This window comes from Microtus pennsylvanicus, chromosome 6 (genome assembly GCF_037038515.1).
Source record: "Microtus pennsylvanicus isolate mMicPen1 chromosome 6, mMicPen1.hap1, whole genome shotgun sequence".
NCBI lineage: Eukaryota > Metazoa > Chordata > Mammalia > Rodentia > Cricetidae > Microtus > Microtus pennsylvanicus.
Window position 1 is genome coordinate 91,368,031 of NC_134584.1, and position 27,374 is coordinate 91,395,404.

General features: G+C 45.5%; 1 long non-coding RNA gene across 1 annotated transcript; it reads left to right on the forward strand.

Annotated features, from left to right (window-relative positions):
• Window positions 1-1,243: 1,243 nt before the first annotated feature.
• LOC142852931 (uncharacterized) lies at window positions 1,244-8,220 on the forward strand. The gene is made up of 3 exons (XR_012911028.1): window positions 1,244-1,447; window positions 2,820-2,908; window positions 4,602-8,220. It is a non-coding gene; the product is annotated as an uncharacterized LOC142852931 (long non-coding RNA).
• Window positions 8,221-27,374: the final 19,154 nt, after the last annotated feature.

A 27,374-nucleotide genomic window follows, 5' to 3' on the forward strand; every position in this document is an offset into this window, starting at 1 on the left:
TGCGACCATGCCTTTCCTTCTTCATGGCTGAATGTCTTTATGACCCCAGCTTCTGCTGTTCACTGGCTTGTTATCCCCTGACTTTTGACCTTGCCCAGGACAAGCCTTATCATTCTTTTCCTTATCAAACAGGGCCTTAAGAGGGCCTGTTGGTGCTCAGCGTGCAATCAAACTGTGGTACTCAAGAAATTTCACAGTTTACTGCAAAGGAACTATGGGCTCTCCCTCCCCACCACAGGCTCCCAGCTTTGTCTGCAGAAGTACACCTGTTTCCTGTAGCACCTATATTAACCACTCCTTTAAAAGGCTAATAAATATTCAAAGTCTTGGGAAAGGAATTGTCCTAATTGCCCCAAACCCACAGCGTTTCTTCTGAAACTCAGGAAGAAAGCAGTGGCTGTCACATTACTGTGTCTGTGGCTAATTTGAGGACAGATGCGTCACTTTGTTTTAATTCTTATGTTCCATTGAAGGAGTCCTTTCCAGATGTCTGACATTCAGTAAGAGACAACATAAATTTGCATTATTTCCCTCCCCCCCTTCACTTTCCCAAGTATTGTGGAGAATTCACAAGTCTCTGGGGAGGCCTGTCTCCATAGGTGTTGTTTCTGAAGGACCCATTGTCAAATAAAAGCTTCTTGGAGTGACTTAGGACATCAGGAGCAAAGGTGTGACTTCCTTAGTGGCTCTTCAGTGAAAGAGAAATCAGTACAATTAAGACCTTGCCAAAACAGCTATTGACCAAAAAGAAAGGGTAACCCTTAAGAATTTGCACCTGGAACACTAACGTGATTAATGGTGTGTTCCTAAGCAGTTTGCCTAAAGGATGCTTTCTTCTAGTTATCCGGGTGCAGGAAAACACGATGCTAGCCCAACAAAGCTGGGGAAGCCAGCTCTTCTGAGAGTGAACTCAAACTCCTGAGAAGAAAGGCCACAGGAGAGGAGGAAGCAGGAAACATGGGCACCCGGTGCATCTTTGTAGTTATATTACTGTGAATCTGTGAATAACAACTTCAGCGCACACATTTTGAGGGTTTTCTCTCAGATTCTGCCCCGGTCGTTTTGCGGTATTTAATGCTGCCATCAGGATATGAGGTAGGGGACTCTCGACTGACCCTCTGCTGTTGAGATGTCCCCACCCCCGTGTCCCCCTCGGGCCAGCAGTCCCAGCAGACAGCGAGGAGGCTCACAAAGGGAAGAATTCCACAGCTCTGCTCTGAGCTTGTTCATAATTTGTTCCATTGTTCCTCCACTTTGCTGCGCGTATGAGATATGGAAGACTCCCGCCGGCTCTGAGACTGTCGTAGCTGCTGGGCACAATGGGGGAGAGCCGAGTCTGCTTTGTAGCCCTAGCCTGAAGTCTCCCTGCCTTTGTGACTGCCGCAGGGATGCTTCAGAGGCCTCGGGCTTGCCTTTGTGAGCACAATTAAACCCCGGAAGAGGAAGGGTAAGTAGGGAGGTGCCCGGGCACCGCTGTTCTTCCAACAGCATCACTTCGCAGGGTATTGATGGCGTGGGTGTTCCAGTACCCAGAAGGGCCAGCAGCAGGAGGTGGGAGAGCACAGTAGGACTACTCTGTATCATGATGATGCCCCAGCACTTCAGAGAGCTGGGAGGATTCCCAATGCCTTCGCTGCAAGGAAAGGATATGTTTGAGGAGGCATCATGTCTAGAACTTGATTTTCACATTATGCAATGTGTTTACATATATTAGAACATGACGTGAAGCCTCACAGACACGTACACGGTTTTCATTGTTATATACCCATTAAAATAAATTTAAATAAATGTTTTAAACAAACATATTTTTTTAAAAAAAAAACTTGAAGCCAGGCACGGTGCCTCACACCTGTAATCCCAGCCCTATACCTCAGAGGTGAGGCAGGAGATGAGCTTCAGGTTACAGGCTAATCGGGTTCATATAGCAAGACACTGTTGGAAGGAAGAAGGGAGGCAGGGAGGGAGGGAGGGAGGGAGGGAGGGAAGGAGGGAGGGAGGAGGGAGGGAGGGAGGGAGGGAGGAGGGAGGGAGGGAGGGAGGAACAGTCCTTTCCAGAATAGTGTCACATCTAACATCCGAGGCCTGAGTTGTGTGTGTCGGAGTGACAGTAGTCAGCTTTCCAAGTGACTCACACTGGGAGCTTGAGTTCCCTGGGAACTGCGCATCCTGCCCCTCACTCCTGCTCAGTCTTTTTGTTAGACAGTGCCCGTGCCGGTGCTCGGTCCGGTGCCCGTGCCGGTGCCCGTGCCGGTGCCCGTGCTGTGCGGTGCCTCGGGTTCCTCAGTGGCACGTAAATAGGAGTCTACAGCTGTGCATTGTCTGGAAGGGCTGGCTAAATCATTCCCTGCATTTGCTTCATTTAATCTCTCCTTCTTTAACCGCCCCCCCTCCCACATTGCAGAGTAGGTCATGCACACGGAATCTGGGGAGCACCAAAGTAGATTCTCCATGAATGAGGGGGGGGCGGGGCATGTGGACACGGCTCAAATCAGGAAGCAGGCCACAATGGAGGCTAAGGTGATGGGATTTCCTCGTGTGTTTCCTCCATTCTCGTTCATTTGTCTTTCCACTTCCAGGGGAAAATTCATAATGCATGCACAGAAACCAGGTGTTCTGGTTCACGTTTCCGATCCCAGAACTTGGGAGGCAAGAGGCCGCAATGGGAGGCTGACCTTGGAGCTGAGGTCCAGGCCAGTCTGGGCTAGAAAATGATGTATTGTGTGTGTGTGTGGGGGGGGGGCATTTCACAGCCCTTCTCTCCATCACAGGTCTCTTAAACTTTTTCCTGCTTTTTCTTCAATGGTGTTCTCTGACTTCAGCATCCTTCTCTTTCCTGTTGTCATGACACCGGGCACTAGCGTCGCTTTACGCCTTCTGATTGACAGAAGAAGAAAGGTCTATGCTTTCTGTGAGTATTTCTAAACAATGTGATTTTTAGTTTTCCTTATGAGGCACACATCTTGAGTGTTTCCCTCTGCAGTTCAATTTTTTTTTTTAAATTGAGGTTTTGGCTCATTCCTGTTGTTCTATTCTGGTTCTTGTGACAGGGTCTCATTATGTCTGGCCTCAAGCGTGCAATCTTCCTGCTTTTCCTGCCTCGGCCTCCCGAGTGCTGAGGTCCCAAGAGTCACCTTATTTGACCCAGTCTTATGCTTTAGGTTTCACCACCACTGATGCATCCAGCTGTGTCCCATTCTGTTGGTTACTGTGTAACATTCCATCTCTTCAACCACAAAAGAGGCTTGTAGAATATGAGCCTGGAATTAGAAATACCATTTCACATAGGACTTAATGAGGGAAAAAAATAAGATATGCTATTTATCTAAATAAGTGGGCATTTTAATCAGGCAATGCTGTGTGATCGGACCTATATTTTCATAAGACCACATAGACTAGAAGGTGACGAATATCCTGAAAGGGACCATTAAGACAATGACAAATTCCGAGTGGCAGGGGATGGTGGTTAGGATGAAGGCCCGTTTTGGAAAGATGGGAAACTGAGGTGGACTCCCATGTTAACTCATCTGGCTGGTCACACCCGGAGCCTGGTCTTTGCATTTCCTCCCTCTGTCCTGATTCTGCCCCTGTGCCTTGGACCATCCTCTGCCCAATATGTCGGATCCTGTCTGTCCTTCCAGGTCCCACTCACAGGCTGCTTCTCATTCTCCTGGCTCCAACTGGCACGGCTCTTCATGCTTGCCTCGGTCTCATTGCCAGAAAGCTGAGTGGCCACCAGCCAATCCCTTTCTAGACCCGGCATCAGCCTCTCTGTCTCTAAACGGGGAGCTATGGTTCAGTCTCCTCCAAGGTCTTATTTTCAGACCACGTGACCCTCTGCCATCTCTCTCTTGTCTCATGACATTAAACCAGTGGTACTGCAATACCACATTGTCACTTTTATCATTTTACCCAGGCTCCTACTGAGGAAATATTGACTATTATAATCTAAGCAATCATCACGTGTCAATAAGCATTTGCTCGGAGTTCTAGATGGTATTTAATAAAAACAGAAAAAGTGGGAAAATTGACTCCTGTGTCCAGCGTCACTGCTCGTACAGTGATTCTTCTCACTTATCCACATGGGTCCTTCCTGGTTCTGGTCATAGGAATGAGTGGTCACAGTGTGTGTGTGTCGGGGGTTGGGGGTAAGAATGTACATATGTATTGAGACCAGAGATCAGGTGTCTTTCTCAATTGCTCTCTACCTTACCGTCAAACACAGAATCTTTCACCGAACCCAGAGTTCATAGATTCAGCTAGGATAATTGATCAGCAAGCTTCAGGGATCTAGTTCTACCTCCCAAGCCTCAGGTTTATAAGTGAGTAGCAGCATACCTGGATTTTTTTTTCTTAACATGGGTTCTGGAGATCAAACTCAGGCACTGATGTCTATAGGACAAATCCATTACCAACGGAATCATCTCTCCAGCCCGCTGCTTCATTTTCTTTTAATATGGCAGCAGTCTGCTGTATGAGTCTGTGTGATGTTAGCATCTCTCCACCCAGATGTGGGTTGTTAAGAGAACCTTGTCATTAACTTGACTGGACAAGTGGCCTGGTGACTGGTTACAAATTATCTAGTCCTTTTCCTGTTGTTGCAGGTTGATTTAACATGATGGGTTCCGGAGATGTCCGCATAGTAGGGACAGCATCTCCTCCTCGCTTGGATTCCCGACAGGCAGCTAACAGCTTAGATGCTAGCATTTGAAGCATGTGGCAGCTGGACATTCTGCTCGAAGGTGACGATCCCAAAATGCCAACAGGCCCGTCTCCTTTGCAGACGCCCCCTTATCCCAGCTCAGCATCTCTTGGGCATCTCTTGGGCTCTGGCAGAAGTTTTGGTCTCTATTATCAGGTGCTTCTAAGAGTAAAGGTATCAGCTCTCTAGCCAGAGAGCGGGGATCCCAGTTTGCCCAGGGCTCCAGAAGATGGACAAACAGGAGTGCTACTTCAATGCGGAACTTGGAACTGAGGAAGCCGTCTTAGAATCAGAGAAATGGGTCTTCAAGGATGGACGGAAATGAGCCGAATGGAGAATGGTACTCCAGAGATGGGAAGGAGCATCCACAGAATGTTTCATAAAAGGAGGGACTTGAGCGAGATTATCAGGAAAAGGCTCTGGATCATCCAGGGTCTTATAGTGAGTGTAACAATTTATGGTGTTGTGACCCTGACAGCATGGGAGACCTCGGCAGGTGGGAGACAGATACACCATGTGGAGAGAGGTAAGGGGGTATGGAGGAGAAAGAGAGAGAGAGAGAGACAGAGAGAGAGAGACAGAGAGACAGAGATGACAGAGACACAGAGACAAAGAGGAAGGGGAAAGGAGAGGCAGAGGTTGCCTCTTCAGGAGAAGAATGGACAGAAAGAGACAAAGGAAGACAGGAGGTGGGAGATCAGCTTGCCTTGGTGGGAAGGAGAAGACTGGGAGTGGTTGGAGCTTGCCTCTTAAACGGACAGGGTATCCAGGGATGTGATAGAGCCCGGGAAAGGTGGGGATGGACAGAAGGACTTCAGGTTATCTGGGTCATTGTCTCGTGGAGGACTCTGTCGATCTGGTTCTTCTCCTTCGGCCTGTCTCTTCATTTCATCCAGAAGAGTGGTTTTACTCTGCCCTGTACAGTCCCCATCATATGCTATCCCATCACAGCCCCAAAACAGCGATGTCAAACGGATAAACTACAGTTTTCTCAGCTGTGAGTCAAAAGAACCCCTTTGTCTTTGTAAATGGATTGGCTCGGGTGTTTGCTAATAGTGAAGGAAAGCTGACTCATGACTGCAGGAACTCTATGCTGAAAGCCCTTGTTTTCCCACTACCCTCGCCTGGGGAGGACAGCGATTCATGGTGTAGAGGACCTGAAAATAGCTTGAGAGAAACGAATGAGGCCTAACCAGAGACAGCAAGTGACAAAAGCAAAATGACCCTCAAAACCTTGGTTAAAATGGTAAGGGAGTGAGCTCAGGATATAAAGGGAGTTTAGGGATGGCCTGAGGCCAGGGTTTTACTGCCTGGTGCACAGGACATGTGACTCAGAATCTGAGGCTACTGTGAGAAAAGACATTGCATATGAGCCCTTCTGTTTTCCTAGCAAACTCCTCCAAACCAGTCTGCAGTCTTCCCTAATCCCATGCAAATAGAAAAAAAAAATACCTTGGAGTATATTTGGTTCTCAAGTCCCAGGGATCATGTTATATTTTGAAATAAAAAAATTGTAATTGGATTATGCTCAGTTGCAGCTGTAATAGGATTGGGTCTCGGTATGGAATATGAACAAGGTCAGCCTACAGGAAATAATTCATTCCTCTCATGACAATGTCTTGGTCTATGAAACGAAGATCAAAGCTCATTCAGAAATAAATGCATTTAATGGCACAGTAGTTAGAGAAGTCTGGAGAATTGATTTTATTTTCCCTGTATAATATCTGTTTCTCATACAGTTGTCCCACTCTCTAGCACTTTTCTTATGCTTACAACTTCACATGGGTTTGATTAGCTTCCTTAGAGTTAATGTCTCGGGAGCAGAACGTGGCACTGTGAAAGTTTGGGTTCTTGAAGACTTTGAAAAAAAGAGAGCCGTGGGCCTTGCTCTACGTAAATTCAGAATTGAATCTGATGACTATTATCATCTTAAAATAATTGAAGCACTGCTAAAAATAAAAAAGCAGGAGGGAAAAAAATGAACCTGAATAAAAGGAATGGAGTTAGCCCAGATTTGGATACAATTCTTGCAGCAAATTGAGCTTAAATCTCAAGTCTTAGGTAATTTAACATGAATGCCAAAAGTTTATTTTTTTCCCTCTGTTCTGTTCCAAAGTGTGGTCTTCTCAGGTTTACAACATCGCCTCTTACTTTCCTTCTGCTATCTGTGACTCCCTGTAAGATGAAGGGGCCATTGAAGGGCAATGTCATGGCAGACCCAAGACTTGACAGAACTTCACTTTTTAGCCAGCATGGAGTCTTGCATCTGGAGCAAGCAGGCCTCTAAGGAAAACAACACCTTGGCTTCCTTCATGGGCTTTAAGGCCAGGCTGCCCACTCCTTCCTCATTAGGCCAGTGGGCTAGTATCAGACTGAGCACGAAGATGGACTTTCCAGCCATCCTCCTAACTGAGGAGGAAGAACTCCCACAAATCAGGGCGGAAGCAGAGCTCGAAGGCAGGGGTTTAAGCCTTGCAGTCTGCTGCTCAGGAGGTTGAGGGAAGAGGCTGCTGTGGACCCAGGTGTTCAAGGTAAATCTAAGCAGCACAGTGAGGTTCCCCTCTCAAATAAGGAGGAAGGGGACTGGAAAATGAATATGGTCCTAAAATTGATTTACATTGAGGGTCCATCTGTCCTTTAAATTCTAAAACCCTGCCCTGATCAACTGGGGGTAGTTTGAGAGAGGACGCTTATTTAGTTATTACATACAGTACTCAGGACTAGGGAAAGTGGGGTTAAATCCCACCCCCCACCCCCCCGCAACATACTGATGCCCTTATGCCCAGGATGGTGTGTACAGAGGAGATGGATAATAAACAAGTAAAGAGCAGTCACAACAAACAACAGATTTCTCTTAATTCCAGCATTTGGGAGGCAGAGGCAGGAGGATCTCTGTGCGTTCAGGACCAGCCTGGTCTACAGAGCTAGTTCCAGGACAGCCAGGACTACCCTGTCTCAAAAAAACTAAAACCAAAACCAAAACCAATAAATAAAGAAATCACGAAACAACAACAACAACAATACCCAGATTTCTAACAATGCCACAAAGCACAGATACAGGCTAATGACACAAATAGAAATTATTAGTTATTTCCATTCTTTTTAATTCATCTTTTATTTTTAACCTCTGTAATGGTAGAGACTGGATCCCGGGCCTCTACAAGCCAGACAGGCTCCTAACTACTGAGCTACACCACCAGTCTCCCATCCTCTCTGAGACCCTCCTGCCCCATATTGCTTCCTTTCTCAGAGAAGGCCTCAGTGTGCAGCGTAGCCTAACCCTGGACCTGACTCCTTAACGCAAGGGCAACCTGGTGGTGTGACTTTCCTGTCTGCTCCGAGTGCTGGGACCTCAGGTGTGTGCCTCCACACCTAGCCTTCCCATTCTTGAGAACAATATGCTTGCTATTTAAAAATTAATATTTAAGCTTCCTTCTAGAAGTGTTTTGCTTATAAAGAAGTCTTAATCACCATTGATGATAATGTATGTTGATTGAGTAAATAAATGCTTTGTTAACTGGACATTCTGATCGAATTTCACTTCTGAACGTTTGTCTAAATTGTCTATTGTTTTTCAGGCCCCGTCTGACACAACATGGTGCTTGGATATTTTGCAATCTTATTTTAGTGTATACTTTTCTCCCCTTGGATTCTATTTCCTTGAACATGGACCAGTTCAGAGCTAATTCATTCACCTCTCAATTCACAGATGCAGTGTCTGCTCTGAGGCAGGCTGGGCTCTGGGTGCCGGGCGCCAACCCACAAGACAGCTCCTGGTCAAGCAGGAAGCCACCAATGGCGCTCGATCTTCTCACTCCCTCTTTTCGTTTGCCTCTCTAGTTTCTGCTCACATTTGAAGCTCAGATCAAGCCATCACTTCCAGTCTTTACGGAGCCACTTAGAGCTGCTGAGAGGTGCTGATGGAGAGGTGCCCTGAACAGCAAGAGTCCCGATGTCTTTCTGGGGACTGACCACTCACTACTAAGTGGCCAGAAAGAGAAACGGCTCAGCCTGTTTTCTCTTGCAATACTCAGTGGGACTAACTCTTGTACCAGAAACTATGGCTCCTCTGTCTGAAAGTCGGCAGCCTTCGGCGAGCGTTTCCCTACCTAGTTTTCCATCTGACAATCACCCCTTCCTTCCAATAATGGGCATTTTATTAGGATCCCAAATCATCAGGTTTAAATGAAAGGATGCCCACTTCCAAGGAGATAAGGCTCACTCCATGCCAGCTGTTTTTCTTCTGCTAGGAGTGCCATCTATTGGGACCTAAAGCAAACTGTGAGGTGTGGTGACTTCAGAACAAAACATTTCCTGCCTCACAATGTGAAGGGTGGTGGGTGGAATCTGGGCAAACTCTAGCATCGATGCTTCTGATTGGGAATTCCAAACTGTCAGGTCCGGGTCCTCACAGGTTGCCGTTTGACATTGGCATTTAGGCCTCTCCATAAAGTTTCTCGCAGTGCGGGAGGTATCACCTCCTTTGCAGGGAAGACTTTCCATATGAGTTTGTGTGGTTGGAGTCCCGTTTCTCTGAGGACAGCGTGCAGGTCTATGGGAGACTAACTTCTGCACATTTGTGAGCTTCCTGCACCGACATGCTTGGAAAGTTGGCCCTGCGCCTCATCAATTCTGTTTTCCAAAAATCTCCCACTTTCTTTAGCACATGGTTGCTGTTCAGTCACAATTTGCTGAATTGAGAGAGAGAGGGGGGGGGGGAGTTATTATTAAGAATAGCAAGGATTTCTCTCTAGGAGAGTTTTGAATGCCCCTGCAATATTCCTTCTGATGGCACTAACCACCTTCCACAGCGTTTCTTTCGCCTCCTCAGACTCTGAGGTGCCCTCCACAGGCCTTGCCTTCCGAGGAAACAAAAAGCGGTCTCCAGTGCGCAATTACGCCAAAGATCCGTTTACATAGCCATTTCCTCGCGTCTGACATACCCTCTCCAGGGCTGGGCTGGGGTGGGATTGTCTTCTCCTTCTGATTTGACAATTACTGCTCCAGGTTAGTCTCTGAACCCTTTTACAACCAGAATTCTGTGAGCCCATTTGCTGCCAACATTTGGTCAGGAGATGAGCGGAGACGAAAGGGATTTAAGAACTATGCGGGCCAGCTTTGTTCTGGGGCTGGCGTTGGTGCCACTGTGGTCTGGAGAGGTTCTGTGCTCCGGGTTTGATTATTTGCTAGTTTTGGCAACTGTCGAGATGTTAGATCTCATATTGTTTCTATCACTTTTTATAGTTTCTTGTTTAACTCTTTGCCGAACGTATCAGCCGCTCATCGGGACTCTTGAACTTGATTTGAAACAGAAGCAACGGTGGCGCCTCCCGGTTTTCTTGGGGCTCACCTGGCAGACTGAGTCTGGGCTGTTATAGGACATTGTTTCTCCTTTCTGTGTTAGGGAGCAGGCCTGTGCATGGTCAGCAAAGCCTCAAGCCCACTGAAGACAAAGGGAGAATCAAGTCTTCCCAAGTCCGGCCATTAGCGTATACTGCTACAGTCTGGGCGTCTATCACACATGTGTGCATTTAAGTTGATTTTCATTTGTTATAGTCATGCTTTTCCCTTCTCATCTCTGTTCGAATTTTTGTAGTGTTATAGATGGAATCCAAGGTCCTCATGTATACCAGGCCTGTGGCCTTCCATTGAGTTACACCCCCAGCCCCATACTTCTTTTTAAAATGCTTAGACCTACCTTGCTCTCCCCCAATAACCTATTTCCCACGAATCTTACCACTCAATATACCATATCCAAGGAAACCACCCACTCCATCCTCCGTCCTCCCCACCCACCCCATACTTAGTTCTGCTTCTTCAGACTTATTTTTTTTTTTAATGCCATCTTGGAGGTTGGGGAGATGGCTCATTGGGTACAGTGCTTGCATGAGTCAGGACCCAAGTTTCAATTTCCAATACCAACACAAAACCAGGGATGCAGTGCACACCTGTAACCCCAGTGCTATGTGCAGGGGTTAGAAACAGATGTGTCTCTGGGGCTCACTGGCCAGCCAGCCTAGTGGAAACTGTAAGAGATCCTTCCCCCCTCCCCAGATAAGATAGGGAGCATTAGGGGAAGATCTGAAAAGTCTGCCTCTCACCTCCATAAGGGCACACACAGGTGTGTCCTCCACTGATGCCTAACGCCCCCTCCCCCGAGCTATTTTAAATAACTTTTGAAGAAACCATACTTTTGTGCTCTCAGACAGTCACTCTGAACACTAGCGTGTCCTCTGAGACTGCAAAGGGAAGCCACTTCCCTGCATCTGTCCCTCAGAGTGAGGCTGCTGGCTCTGTGGGCTGAGAATGCGAGGCTACATCACCATCAGCTCGTAACCGTGAGCTAATGCTGACACTTTTATGGCCACTTATTATACTATTGGTTTTTCAGTTCATAACTTAGAATCATATTGATAGGAACATGACATCCAAGCTCAGGGAAGTCAATTCCAGGTTTTGGACTCTTGTGTGCCAATCCTGTTAGTCACAGTTGCTATGTCAGGGGCCTGACAAACCCCACGGGCTCTGGGTGGAACTTTCTGGGTTCTGTAAGCTGGAAAACCTGCAGTGCCATAGGCAGGAATCTCAGTAGCACCGACACCTGCCTATAGAGATTATTTGCCTGAAATTAATAGGGGCATGGGGGCTCAGAGGACATTAGGGAGTAGCCTCCTCTTTCCTGGCCATCCTTGTAGGTTTATATTGTTCTAAAACAGAAAGATTTAGTGTTACCTTTAAGTGTGTGTGTGTGTGTGTGTGTGTGTGTGTGTGTGTACATGCGTGCACATGTCTTCAGAGGTTGGAAGGCTTCAGCTTTCCAGCTTCCTGGAACTGGAGTTAAAGACGTCTGTGAGGCACCTGATATGAATGCTAGGCAGGAAATGAATTCGGTTCTTCTCAATGCAAGCCCTTAACGACCGAGTCATCTCTCCAGCAACTAGTTAAGGTAGCTCTATATGTGTTAACAGGAAACCCGACAGCTCCTATGATTAGTGTACCAGAAATGTATTTCATGTTCACATCAAACTCAATTAGAGTTGGGGACCAGCCAGGCTCTGCTCCAGGCAGCTGCACAATGGCCAAAGCTGGTTTCATTTGTGATTCAACTCCGTTTAGCCTATGGGGAGAAAGAGAGTGAAAAAAACCTGTAGAGATGCTTTTATGTGCCAACATTCACCAAGCATAGATTAATGGCACAGTCTCTGTACCAATGTCCTCAAGGAAGACAGACCTCATTCTGCACTTAGCTCCCCAAAGGACCTGTGCCCTGAGGCCCCCCCCCCCCCCGAACTCTGTCTTTTGTAAACATACGCCTAAAAGTATGTTTATTAAAGAACACATGGCTGATTTGATTTGTTTGTTTTTTTTTTGTTGTTGTTTTTTTTTCTTTGTTTTTTGAGACAGGGTTTCTCTGTGGCTTTGGAGCCTGTCCTGGAACTAGCTCTGTAGACCAGGCAGGTCTCGAACTCACAGACATCCACCTGCCTCTGCCTCCTGAGTGCTGGGATTAAAGGCGTGCACCAACATCGCCCGGCTCACATGGCTGATTTGAGATGTGGATCTGGTGCCTGGCATGGGTGTAGTGCATCCTGTAACCCAAAGATCTGTGACCGGCACAGCACAGGCCCCAGAGACGCTTTCCTGCCTTCCAGCTTTGTGCCCTCCAAATGAGAGGCAGCTGGGCACAATACCAGACAGACTCGAGGGCTAGCAGCAGCCGCTTTAAACTACTACAGGTAGGCTGTGTGGATCTGAATGAGAATGTGCCCCATGGGCTCAGGTGTTTAAGTAGCTGGATCCCATTTGGTCGCATGGCTTGACTGGGCTTGGGAGGTGTGGCCATGCTGAGGGAAGCATATCTCCCAGGGTCAGGTTTGAGGTTTCAAATCTGCTGGTCATTCCCAGTTTGCTCTTTTAGCTTCCTGCTTGAAGTTCAAAACCTAAGCTCTCTGCTTCCTGCTCCTGCTCCAGGCTTCCTCCCTGGCACCATGGACTCTTACTCCCTTGTAACTCTACACCCAGATGATCTCTTCCCTCTCCCAATTGTTTTGACTATGGTGCGTTGCCACAGCCCCAGGAAATAACCAATGAATACAAATGTGTTGGCTACTTTTGTCTTTCTGTGGGACTGAACTGCTCAAGAAGGCAGCTTAGAGAAAGGAGGATTTACTTTGCCTTGGGTTTCAGATGGCTCAGTACATACAACTGGCCCATTTCCTTGGGCAGAACATCAAGTCAGTGGAAGCATGTGATGGAAGAGTTTCTTCACCTCACGCCAGCCAGGAGACAGAAAAAAGGAAGCAACTAGGGTCCAGTACACCATTCAAAGGCACAGCCCAGTGCCCTAACTCTTACAGCTAGGCCCTGCATCTTCACCACACTGTTCTATTCTAGAAGTCCTGAGTTGATGTAGGTGGGTCTTCTTTCTATTTGTTGCTTTCATTGGTTAATTAATAAAGAAAACTGCTTGGCCCATAGGTAGGTGGGGAAAACAGAACAGAATGCTGGGAGGAAGAAGGAAGTGAGGCAGACGCCATGATTCTTTGACCGGAGATAGATGTAGGCTAGAATCTTTCCCAGTTAGCCACCACCTCGTGGTGTTACACAGATTATTAGAAATGGGATAATCAAGATGTGATAGTTAGCCAATAAGGGACTAGAGATAATGGGCCAGGCAGTGTTTAAATGAATACAATTTGTGTATTGTTATTTTGGGTGTAAAGCTAGCTGTGCAGGAGCTGGGTAGGACAAAAAGCAGGTCGGCCCGCAGCCCTCACTACAGAGTGGCGTCTCAACGTCGTAAACTGGATCCATGTAAAACCTGAGAGGGCTTAAAAAGGAGAGAGAGAGAGTTTAACACAGCTTTTTGCTGTTTGCCAGGGTGTGCTGTGGAGAGATTTCCTGATTCAGCAATAGGGGAGAAAAAAAAGCACGCCATTTTAAAATGCGGCTTCCTGGGTTGTGCCGCCAGCACGAACTCCAGCTATAAAGCATTTCAATGGCTTTTATGGGACTGGATGTTTGTGTGCCCACTTGGGATCGCGAAGAAAGTACTCTGAGACCATGCCAATGGCTTAGCGCTCCCTGCCTGCACCTGGGCAGACTGTGGGATCAGGCTTAGGCAGGTGGGAGAGCATGGCGGATTTCTGCCACCATATAGAGAGATGTTTCCAGGCTGCACAGTGCTCTGCCTGTCGGCTGTAACTTGGATAAAAAGAGTTTCTGTGCCGCATGCTCAGTCTCAGAGTTAAAGTGCTGAGTGCGGCTCCTACCTGGCGGCCCCATTTTGAAATTGGAGAGAGGTGGAGCCAACATCCAGAATAGCCCGCAGCTCTGCAGCTCAGAGGAGCAACTGGTTCAGAGTCACAAGTGGCTCCTCCTTGTTGGACTGGGTGTGGCAAGCAGGCAGTACCTGTTTTTAACCTAGGAATGTCACAACTTAGATTCTTAAGTGCTTAGTGATTTAAAACTGCAAAGCAAAAATGTTCCTGGACAGTAAAAAATATTACAGGTTCACAATAGGACAGATTCAGACATAAAAAAAACCTTTAAATGGATCACAATGTTGGATGAATGTACATAGGATTAGGAGAGAGAAGAAAAAGAATATAGAGAATAAAGTTAATGTCTTAAAAAAGGTAAAGTCTTTAAAGAGACAGAGTACAGATAGTTATAGATTAAGAGAAATAAAGAAAAGTAAGCCACGTAAAAATGGAAAATTCACAGAGAGTCTGGATTGTGTACATTGTGTTTTCTTTGAACTTTTTGACTGTGAAGGAGCTAAATACAGAGAGACATTTCATTGTATGGGCTGCTAAGCTAATCCAACATGCATGTTCTAAAGGTATCATGACTTTCAAATTTAAGGATATGATGCTATGGAGAGGGCGTTCTTTTGTTTTCAAAGAGGATGAGATCCTGTGGATTGCTTTTATCCCAATATGGTATGATAGACCACACCCTCCTGAAAGGTTGCTGTGAATACCCTCAAAAAATTACTTCACTCAACTGCCAACTGAGATGAACCTGGCACACAGGTTACATCATGAAAGATCTGATTAACAGCGCCCCCATATAGCAGGAAGCAGTTTGGAGAGAAAAAACTGTGTTCCCAAATATTGTTTATAACTGTTCTTTTACATTTAAAGGGGGATATGATATATATATATAAATATATATATATATATATGAATATATATATATGAATAATTTGCTTTGGTATGGATTTTAAGGTCAATTTTGTTATATGTATGTGTGTTTCTGCTCTTGATTGAGGTATTGTGATTGTGTAGTTCATTGAAAAATGTAATGTATAATTAGGAAATATAGGTTGTTAATGGATAATCATTAATAATAGTTAGGCTTGTAATCATGTTAGATTTTCTAGATATATAGAGATATATTTCAGTTAGATAGACATTCTTCATATCTTTCAAAGACTGCAGAATATGGCATTTAATGTTTTAATAATTTAGAGCTTTTTATGACAATGAGACATGTCTGCTCCTGGCAGCACCAATCTACTTCAAGAAGAAGATGGGCATTGAAGAGGCTCCTTATGGAGTTGGTTAGCCATTTGGGCAAGAAACTGCTCTTGCCTGGACTGTTGCATAAATTGGACATAGAGAACCCGCAGAGAGAGGACTGCTGAACTTGCCTAAAGATGAGATGGTCTTTCGGGATTCCTGATTCATGAAAGAGTCTGCTAGACATTCTGCAGAACACAACAGATAGTGACTGAACTGTCTTTGAATTTTCCTGCTTCATAGAAACGTCTTCTGGATAGTAATGGCCTGTAGGCTGAAGATGGATGCCCCAATGGTACAAAAGAACTTTGGGTGACTGTCCAGGCAGCGAGATGTCTCCGTCATTTCTAGAGTTTTGGAATTTGCTTATTTCTTGTTTACTTACATAGTATTATATCCTTCTGGAGTCTTTGATGGAGTTGAAGAATGGTTAGTTATAGTTATAGTTTTCCTTAGTTATGATAAAAGATAAAGTAGATATAAATATTGTAACTGTAATTCTTACTTGATAACTGTTTTGTTATATGTAATTTTACTATGTTAAAAGAAAGCCTTTCTTTTTTGTTTAAACAGAAAAAGGGGAAATGATGTAGGTGGGCCTTCTTTCTATCTGTTGCTTTCATTGGTTAATTAATAAAGAAAACTGCTTGGCCTGATAGGTCAGAACATAGGTAGGCAGGGAAGATGGAACAGAATGCTGGGAGGAAGAAGGAAGTGAGGCAGACGCCATGATTCTTCAACCTGAGACAGATGTAGGCTAGAATCTTTCCTGGTTAGCTACCGCCTCGTGGTGCTACACAGATTATTAGAAATGGGTTAATGAAGATGTGATAGTTAGCCAATAAGGGACTAGAGATAATGGGCCAGGCAGTGTTTAAATGAATACAATTTGTGTGTTGTTATTTTGGGTGTAAAGCTAGCCGTGCAGGAGCTGGGCAGGACAAAAAGCAGGCCATTTAGTTTTATAACATTCATTACGTTCTGCTTATACCACTCTTGGAGATTTCTAGCTTCTATCTCCATATTTTCCAATTCCCCAATTTAATAGCTCCAAAAACTTTTCGACCAGGTATCCAGGTGGTCACAGCCATGACCTTGATCCTGGTACCAATTTTCTTAGAGTAGGACTTTCATTTCTGTGACAAAATACCCAAGGAAAGCAACTTTAGGGAAGACAAATTCCTTTTAAGATAGAGGGGCATCTCGCCTCCTGACGGCCGGAAAGTATAGAGCAAGAACCCTGTACTCACAAGCTCTGTCTGTGTTCCCTTTCATCCCACTAACACCCTCCAGTTTATAACACAGTTTTCACAGGGATTTTTTTTACCCACTCACAGCTCTCTGAAATGGGTGGGCAGGCACACTAGAAGTTTGTGTAATTAGACACCTAGATGTTCTCAATCCAACCATGCTGTGAGTAAACATTACATCTCCCATAGACTCTGTCTCCTAACAGATAATGACATGTTGAGAATAAGGGGACATGCATATTAGTCCCTTTGGCTGTCTCTATTATAAAATTGAGTCTTATATCTCTATCTATCCACTATCTTCTGTCTATCTATCTATCTATCTATCTATCTATCTATCTATCTATCTATCTATCATCTATCTATCTATCTGTCTATCTATCTATCTATCATCTATCTATCTACTATCTATCTATCTATCATCTATCTATCTATCTATCTATCTATCTATTTATCTATCTATCTATCATCTGTCTACTATCTATCTATCTATCTATCTATCCATCTACTATCTATCTATCTAATTTTATTGTACCTCTAATAATGGAAAGAACTTGATGAGAAAACAGCTCAGTATTGTCTGTATAAGGGTTTCCTAATGGAGCCACAATATAATATCCCAGACTAGGTAGCTTAAGAAATAAATATATGAGTAAAAAATAAGCAGAAAAAGAAAATTTCTCCCAGGCACGCCCACAGCTTGGGTTTTAGTTGATTCCAGATGTAACCAAGTTGACCAGCAGGATTAGTCGTTACAATAAATATTTCTTTTTCACAGGTACTTAAAGCAAAGCTAACAGTGTGTCTTTCATTTCTGATTAAATTAGATGTTCTTCTTAAGTTTCATAATGTCCTCTGTATTAGATATAGCTTAAATATGTAGTTTAGTATTTATATGTACTCCATAAATTCTTAATCTAAAGAGACATTTGTTATTATTGTTCTTTTTGGACATGGTCTCACTACATACCTCTGGCTGTCCTGAAACTTACTATACAGACCAGACTAGCCTCCAGCTTACAAAGATTTGTTTGTCTCTTCCTCCCAAGCACAACCACATCCAGACTTATAGAAGTATAGATATGTTTCTTACTAACAAAAATGCTTTATCAAGGATTAAGTACACGAAACTATCATCATTTAAAAAAATGTAAATGTAATCTGATGAAACATTATTGAGCTGCTTAGACGTTTGTGATCTTTTATGTAATGATCAAAAACCAGTGAAAAGGGTGGAGAGCATGACTCAGTGGTTAGGTCTGCTGGCATCTTCATTATCTCCTCCTACTTCCTCTCTCTGCCCAGAAGTCCTGCCTATACTTCCTGCCTAGCTATTGGCTGTTCAGTTCTTTATTAAACCAATCACAGCAATATAGCTCCACACAGTATACAAATATCCCACACCACTTGACCCCTTGGGAATTCTCTTATCTCAGCTTTCTGAGTGCTGGGATTACAGGTTTGTGACTCTACTTCTAGCCACTCCATCTTTTTGTAAATATTATTGGATATAAGATTACCATTCTTATTGGATTAAATCTCTCATGGTTTACATAAGAATCATCCCACAGAAGGCATGTATGTCGAAGGCTTGGCTTTCAGCTGGTGAAGCTACTGAGAGAACCAGGAGGTCTCTGCCTTCATCAGTGGATTAATCCCTTGATGGACTGATAATATGATTGTTGGAAAGTGGTGGGGAATAGAAGGTGAGGCCTACCTGGAATAAAGAGGCCGCTGGTGGTGTGCCCTGGAAATACAAGCGTGGACCCAAGCCTTTCTTCTCATCGTTCTCTCTTCCTGGTGGCTGTGAGGTGAACTTTGCTGCATTAGCCCTTCAGCCTTACGGTTCAGCTTCCACAGTTTAGGAACAGAAGGTCTGATCCATGAACTGAAACCTCCCAGACCGTAAGGAGGAAAACCCTTCTCTATATTTCTTCCTTCTAGGTGCTCTGGCACAGCGAGGGAAGTCTGATAAAAACAGACCGCTACCCGGTCACTCCTCAAACCTCTCATTATGATCTGAAAGGGCCTGTCTCCAAATCCATTCACCTTGTGTGTTACAACTTTGACATAATGGATTTTGAGATAGACAGTTTAGTTTAGGGTAAAGATTCATGCAAATTTTGCATTAAATGCCAAAGTTATATGAACAATTAACAGGAAAACATCAAACTCTACCGCTGCCTGGTTATCTTGGGAAGAGATCTCTGAGTGTCTCCTGAGACTGACTGGCCTATAGGAGTGTCATTCTAGGACTTCAAATATCTTGCTATTGTCTTTATTTTTACCACACTCATGTTTCCCTGTGCTATAGTTAATTTATTATCTTTCTGTAAATTGACTCCCATATCTCGATATTATAAATGTGATGATGAATTTTAAGTGTCAAATTGCCACAACTTTGCATCATTTGAGAAGAGAATTTGCATGAGAAATTGCCTACATCAGTTTGGCCTATGGGCATGGTTTTTGGGGGATTGTCGAGATGTAGGAAGTCCTGGCCTATTATGGGTGGCACTGTTATCATTTTTCTCCCCCGCCACCTTCCTTCCCTTCCCTTTCTCCTCCATTACCCACTAAGTAAACTCTATACCCCAGCTCTTGCTGCATGAAGTATCTATCTGTCTCTTACCCGCTGTGGTCCTCCCATCTGCAAGGGGACATGTTGAGGCCTCAGGTGACCTGCACGACCCCTTGTGGGACTGGCCAGGGGTCACCCGTTTTATAAATGATAACAGGCATCCTTCCAGAAGCAAGTGGAACTGAACTATACAAAGAGAGGAGAAATCAAGATAGCAGTAACTAAGCAGGCAGCACACACATTCCTTTTTCTGTGCTCTTGACTGTGGCTGAGTGTGACCAGCCATGATGGACTATGATCTGGAACTATAAGCCAGATAAACCTTTCCTTCACTAAATAGCTTTTTAGTTAGAGCATTTTATCCTAGCAGTAGGGATGAAACCAGAACAATAAATTTATATGAAATATAATATATAGATCATTAGCACAAAAGAAAGTCTTCCTTGAATTTACAAATAGCAATCACAAACTAAACCAGGGAATACGATGTTTTGCTAAATTTTCCTGCTGCGTGATTTGACAGGTGGATTGTACTCACTGTGTGCCAGGTAGCCGGGCACATTGTCTTCATGAACCAACGGTTCACCTTGTTTCCCTTGCTTATGGAGGAATAATTAAGCTACAGAGGAGCCTGCTTCTAGATCTTTAAATGAGAGAATCATATTTTACCTCTACGGTTCGATGGTGAAAGTCCTAGATATCTCTGTCCTCATTCTCAGCGTGAACACTGCAAACTCGTGTCAAATAAAAACAAACCTAAACTCTTTCTGATTCTAAGAAGTAGCATCAAGAGTTTGGCCAGTGCAGCACTCCAGGAGCCCCAACTAAGAAGCCGCAGATGTCCCATTGGGGTTTTGCTGGAGAGGAAAACATTGGATGGACAGAGAGTCAGGTCAGAGCAGGTTCAGGGATCTGGTTCTTCTTTGTGGGCTTCCAGGGAACCCTTTGCAATCAGAGATCCTTTCTTAGCAGGAGCAGCCAGGAGGCGGGGGTAGGAGTGGTGGTGGTGGTGGTGGTTGGGGTGGGGGATGGGGGGATGAGGGAGAGATGGGAAAGCGGTAGTTTAAAAGGGTGGTGGAGATGGAAGCTCCTGAGACCAGCCAGGAGTCAAGAAAGCACTAACCGCTAGTGCAAGGGTAGCAGAAAGGATGACTTACGTACTGAAAGATCCTTCTGGAAAAGGTCCCCCAGAATACTTTGGATTCCTGCCTTTGGAATCACTTGGGTCTCCCACAGCAAAAGCTTCCACAAAGCTCACAGAAGTGAAGTCTGTCCGCTCCAGTTGGCTAAAACCACATGCATGCTCATATTCGTGTATGTTAACATATATTTTAATCTTGGTGGTACACGTAAAGTTACAGACATGAGAAATCCTTTCATTGGGTCTTTGGTGATTTATTTATAGCAACATGACTGAGATAATACATTTGCATCACTATGTATGACATAGAAATACCATAAAGTATTCCCTTTCTTCCCTGTGGCCTTACATCCACAGCAGAAGACAGAAAGAGTGGACTTTCTCTTTGTTCCCTTAGCTCAGCTGTGTCAGGCTGTCCTGACAGTCCGGTGGAAAACCGACAAGCTCACCCAGGCCATCCCCAACCCACTCTCATCCCAGAAACCGGCTTTAAGAAACGCCAGCCAGGGAGTGGCGGTCCAGCCAGGTCCAGCCAGCCAGTGATCTGGGGGTGGCTGACCTCTGAGCCACGCTTGGCTTTGCCACGGTCCCCAGCGCTGTGTTGGAGGTGGGCCCTGGCATTCACAGGGCCATTTTGTGCCCTCCCAGCGCAGTTAGTGTCCCTTGCAGTCAGCAGGGGTCTAGGCCCTGGCAGCCTGAGCTTTAAAAGTCGCTTTGTGCAAATGAACCTCTTCCAGAAACAATCTTAGAGCCCAGGGCCCAAAGATTTCCAGATCCCGGAGAAATGCTGGCGGGATTAAACTCTCCAGGGCTTGGGAGCAGGGGGCGGGAGTGTGTTTATATTTTCTTCGCATCCTTTTGGGATGGGGGGGGAGGGCGGGGAGGGGGAGGGGCCGAGGAGGGAGAATCTTCATTTATATGCTAATAGTTGCCCGCACCCAGGCTAAACTGGGCGAACTATTTCATGGGAAACTGACAATTTTTGTCAGCCAGGCTGCGCCTTCACATCTCAATGGGCCAATAATCTTGATTAGCAAAACAATTGGGGGCCTTGGGTTCTCGCTCAGGTTACACTGGGCCAGTTTGTGCATAGCTGGGGCCTCGGAGATGGAACTCATTGTCCCGAGCCAGGAGTTTAGGCAAATGAAGGGGACCACTGAGCTGGGGGAGGGAGGTAATGGACAAAAGGGGTTAATTTGATTGACCGAATCTTCATCGTTTTATAACAATCATTTACTTAGCAAGTAATTCGAAAGAAACCAGTGGCGCCGACAGGAAATTGGAGGCTGTATCTATGTGCCCCAGATGTGTGGGAATTTGAATTGCCTCCTCCTTCCACTAGCCAACCAGGGGAAAAAGTAAAACAAAACAAAACTCAACAAAAACAACAATAAAAAAATCGCAACCCTTCGGGGCCCTAATTACTACATGCACAGTAAGTCCTTATCTAAAAATACGCACATACATACACACACACCCCTACAGTCACTTCAGGCCATGGCCAGCACCTCATATCATATCGACACACACACACACACACACACACACACACACACACACACACACACACACACAGAGTCACTGCAGGCCATGGCCAGCACCTCATATCGACACACACACACACACACACACACACACACACACACACACACACACACACACACAGTCACTGCGGGCCACTGCCAGCACCTCATATCGCCGCGGATCGGCTTTCGGTTTTAGTTCAGGGATTGCTAATTGATTCAGGACGCAGCGCCGGCTTCCTCCTTCGAGGAACTCCGAAGCCTCACTCTGAAGACTCGGAGAGCTGCGGAGGCGCGATTTTCGGCGCGCCCCACTGGCCCCGTTTCGTGTTTGCACACACGCGGCCAGAACGGCTGCTGCAGTCCCTGAAAGCGGGTAGGATTTCGTCCACACCCGTGGCGAGGGACCGCCCCGCGCTGCGGTTGCTACAAAACGGCAGTTCAGCGTGGCAGGGGTTAATTTATTGGAAACTTTAACTTTTTGAAACAGTGAAGAACGCACTACAAGTGACTATAAAGATACAGCGAGGTCCCGTGGACCCCCGCGGTGCGGAGTTTTCAGTAACTGGGAATTTGACCATACTATACAGCTAACCACAGATCTCACTGCGGGTCACAAGTTTTAAATACTCCTGTGTACGTTGTTTCTTTTTCTTTCTTTTCTTTTTCCGGCACGTGCATGTGTGCTTCTATGTTTTAGTTTTAATGAACTGAAATTACACTACAACATTTCAGAGCTGGGAAGATTGTGGTGGTTGTGTGTGTGTGTGTGTGTGTGTGTGTGTGAGAGAGAGAGAGAGAGAGAGAGAGAGAGAGAGAGAGAGAGAGAGAGAGAGAGAGAGAGAGAAGTGGTCTTTCCACCCACTCCCTCCTGTCCTGAGCACCCTCACTGCAATCCCCGACTACCTCCCATCTCAGAAGCATGTTTTCCTTAGCAGCTACCACAACCCACCTCCCCTAACCTTTTTAAATATCTTGCTCCCTTCTCCTCTGAAAGTCCTGGCAAGGAGACACAATTTTAGTGACTCAGATTGAGCCAGTCTAACTCGGTGGCCCTGCCTTCAAGTCATCCCCCAGAGTTTTCAAACTCTCTCTGACAGAATGGACCCAAATTCTGAGTCTCTGGAGATGAGACCATTACGGCTTGAGGCTAAAATGGTTACCACAGATTCATGTTTTGAACAAATGGTCCCCAGTTGGTGGTTCCCCTTTTAGAAGGTTCTGGAAACTTTGGGAGGTAGGGACTAGTTGGATGGAGTGGGTCACTAGGGGTGGGTTATTGTATATTCTCCTGGGACCAACTTTCCTGACTACTCTCTCACTTCGCGGTACACTGGTTTGAACAGCAGAACTTTATTTAGACTTTTGCAAAGGGAGGCAGAAAAGGCAGAGAGGAGAGCTGCCCTTTTAAAGGTGTTTAATGGCAGAAAATTTGCAAGGATGTGGTCTTAGATCTCACCCACATGGATGGATGGGATATACGTCCCTTGCCAAGAAGACAGGAGCAAACAGGATGTATGGGATACATGTCCCTTGCCAAGAAGACAGGAGCAAATGCCCATGCCAGTTGTCCAGTGGATGAGAGAAATACCCCACAGAAAGAAGCCGTCTGCAACCTCCATAGGAGGAAATGACTCTGGAGCCCGCAAGGGAAGCTGGGAAGGGCAGTCTTGGCACTGGAAGCTGACTTTCTGCTTTTTCCATCTCTAATCTACTGATTAATAATCTAACAGTCCTCCCTTGCATACTCCTTCAGTCAGAACATTCTATGCCTGTGCATGGGGCCAAGTAAATGTGAACTGAGGTCTCTGTAGCCCTGAGCCAAAGTAAATTCTCCTACCTTATATTCTGTCAAGTAAAAACTCAGCCATAGCAATGCAAACCTAACTGAAAAAGAGGACACAGGTATGAATATTGCTTTTAAGAATCTCGGCTGAGTGAGCACCAGGGATTGTCTTGTAGATAGAGGTTTCTGTCCTGCCCAGTCCCATAACCATTCAGTCCCAAACAAACACAAAGAGGCTTATACTAATTATAAACTGTTTGACCTATTGCTCAGACTTATTATTAACTAGCTCTTATCACTTAAATTCACTCACAATTCTTGTCTATGCTTAGCCATGTGGCTTGGTACATTTTTTTTTCTCAGTGAGTCATTTTCATATTGTCTCCTTTGTGTCTGGTTGGTGACTGTGTCTCTGCTTTTTTCCTTCCCAGAACTTTCTTAGTCTAGATACCCTGCCTATACTTCCTGCCTGGCTACTGACCAATATGACTGACAAATCTATAGTGTACAAAAGCATTATCCCAAAGCACTGCCTGGAAACCCTCAGGTTGTTGAAGGTAGCCTGGAGGTGGTGGCGCACACCTTTAATCCCAGCACTCAGGAGGCAGAGGCAGGCAGGTCTCTGTGAGTTCGAGGTCAGTCTGGTCTACAGAATTAGTTCCAGGACAGTTAGGGCTGTTACACAGAGAGACCCTGTCTAGAAAAAAAAAACAAAGCAAACCAAACAAAACCAAAAGGGTGCTGAAGGTAGACCCACCCCATTTAGAGTAAAATACAGCACTCAACTAAATTTAACCTTGAAGCTAACAGTGATAATAACTTCTTGCTATAAATGTATTTTAACTCCTGTCTAGCATACACTTAGGCTAAAAATGCTTGAAATGTAGTGGAGTATCCTATACTTGTGTTTGCTAAGTCTGTCATGATGATATACACACAAGACTTTCTATTTCACACCACATTCTCACTAACAAGATTCCAAGACCTTTGCCAGGGAAGGAATTGGACTGGGACACATTCTGAGACTGGCTCCAGTGGCTGTCCCCTCAGCGCTGGTCTTGATATTGCTTCATATTCTTTCCTCCTTGCTGCAGGCTGCAGCTATCCCTAGTGTCAGAAAATTGAGAAAGTGAGGACAAATACCAACACCAGATTTGGGCAAAGGTGACCTATGACCTTTAATTTGTTGGCTAATACTGTGCTGTCATTTCCCCCGATCCACAGTAGGGCATGCCCTAGCTGCTCAGTGTGATTCTTGTATATGAAGCAGCAGTGGCACCCAGGAGCATGATACTGTGGAGAAAGAGTTTTCCTGTTTTAGTTTAGTGTCCAGAAGCGTGTGAATCAATGCAGTCATAGACAGAGTAACAAAGAAAAAGACTCACACTTGATGAACACGGTGAGGACATGCATGCTGAAGAGCTCACGGGGGTGATTGGAATTGGGGTCCATGTAATTAACTTACAGGAGAAAGGGAGTAGGAACCAAAGGCAAAAAAGGCAAGGGATGTTTTGGAAAAGGTAAAAGGCAGGACGGCAGGTGGATGTCTGTCTCGGGGTAGAGGCAACATTTTCTCTCAGAGAATCAAAGTTTACAGTTGTTCCTGAGAATGGTACTTATGACAATTGAGTAGTTATACTGATTCTCATTGGAATTGCTGTCCCTTCCCCACCTCTGGGTCAGAGTCTGCTGGCTCCTCAGAAGTTGTGAGGTGTGGGGTCCTAAGTGCAGCTGCCAACCGAGTTTTTAGATAGTGTCCTTATCTGAAACACAGGATTTCTGTGTGGTACACGGTCCTGTGGGTATATCTCAGTCTCTTGGGAGAGGTAGGCTTTCTCTGTCACCCCTCTAGGAAGATGAAAGAAACTAGATTTCTTTTTTTTCTTTCTCTGCAGCCATAACAGCTGATTATAGCCTGGGTCTTTAATAAATAATCGGGATCCTTTGGAGGTGGGGAGGACCAAATTCAAAGTACCCACAGATTCAGCATCTGGGGAAAGCTTGACTTTGTTTCCAAGATGGCTTGTTTCTGTGTCTTCTGGAAGGGATGAATACTTTGTCCCTCCATGGTAACAAGGACGAGAGAGAAAGGCAACTCTCTGAAGGTTTTCTCACAGGATGTGAGTCCCTTCATGAGAGTGGTACCTCCATCATTTAATCGCTCCACAATTTAATAAGGAAGGCCCCATTCTCAAGACCATCACCCTGAGTGTTGAGAGAGCTGCAGGCCTCTTCCCACAGCCCAGTTCCTGGTCGCCTGGCTAGCTTATGCCCCGAAATAACAACACACAAATTGTATTCATTTAAACACTGCCTGGCCCATTAGCTCTAGCTTCTTACTGGCTAATTCTTACATCTTGATTACCTATTTCTATTAATGTATGTAGCATCCCAAGGTGCGCTTACCAGGAAGATTCTAGCCTATGTCTGTCTATCCTGGGTCGGAGCTTCATCGTGTCTGCCCCAGAGAGCAGAGCTATGGTGTCTGAGCTCACTTCCTCTTCCTCCCAGCATTCTGTTCTGTTTACTCCACTCACCTATGTTCTAACCTATCAGGGCTAAGCAGTTTCTTTATTAATTAACCAATGACCTTTCTCCATCACGGGTCCAGTTCCCAGGAGGAAGCTTAGAAACACAAATCATAGCAGCAAGAATGCAAGAGGCAGACCCAGGAGGCAGAAATGAACCTGTCGTTGGTCTGGACATGCATATGAGCTGCTCAGAGAGTTCTGACTAGGAGCCTGACAGTATTTCTAGGAGACAATGAGCCAGAATGATCCCTGATCAGCTCGTCCAAGCAAGAAGACCTCTGCACAGAGAAGATCCCCCAGACTGAACAAGACCAAGCCTTCACCATGATGCCCTCTGTGCCCTCCCCTCCCCTGTCCTAATGTGCTCAGCAATACAAGTAAGAGAGTTTGCTCACAGTCAGGGCTTTCCAACACTCTGCACTGGTTTCCTTTCACCTTGGTTGAAACCAGCATTAGTCATGGACAACCATCTAGGAGGTATTGTTATAGAGCCAGAGGTTTACCCTGCAGAGGCTCCACACCCTGCAGAGGCTCCACCTTCCACAGAGGCTCCACACCCAGCACAGGCTCCACACCCAGCAGAGGTTCCACGCTACACAGAGGCTTCATGCTCTCTACAGAGGCTCCACACCCTGCCGAGGCTCCACATTCCACAGAGACTTCACACCTGGCAGAGGCTCCATGCTCCACAGAGGCTCCATACCCTGCAGAGGCTCATGCTCTCTACAGAGGCTCCACACCCTGCAGAGGCTCCACACCCAGCAGAGGTTCCACATTTCACAGAGGTCCCATGCTCTCTACAGAGGCTCCACATTCCACAGAGACTTCACACCTGGCAGAGGCTCCATGCTCCACAGAGGCTCCATACCCTGCAGAGGCTCCATGTTCCACAGAGGCTCCACACCCAACAGAGGCTCCACTCCCCGCAGAGGTTCCCTTTATTTAATCACGCTGCTAACTCCTTTTATTATGAAACGTGATTTCCTCAAGGCGATGAAAAACTTTCCCAGTTATCTCTTGGGAAGCAGACTCTTTCCCGTTTTCGTAGAAGCTGAGTTTAGTTGTAAGAACTAGGAAGGTCGCCAAAGCAGATTTGTATATAAGTTACATTCATGCTCTATAAGCCCCTGCTTCAAGGTAGAGGAATTAACACATCACTCTTTTCAAAGGGAAGTCATTTTTTTTAATTAGCTAAGGCCAGGACGCTTGTCTGCTTCATATTTGAAGGCAAGAGTTAGTACAAATTGCAAAGTGTCATATTTCAGATCAACGTATTGACTGGTCTTAAGCTTTTCTTTGTTATGTTTTGTAATTTATCAGATTCTAACCTGTTCAAA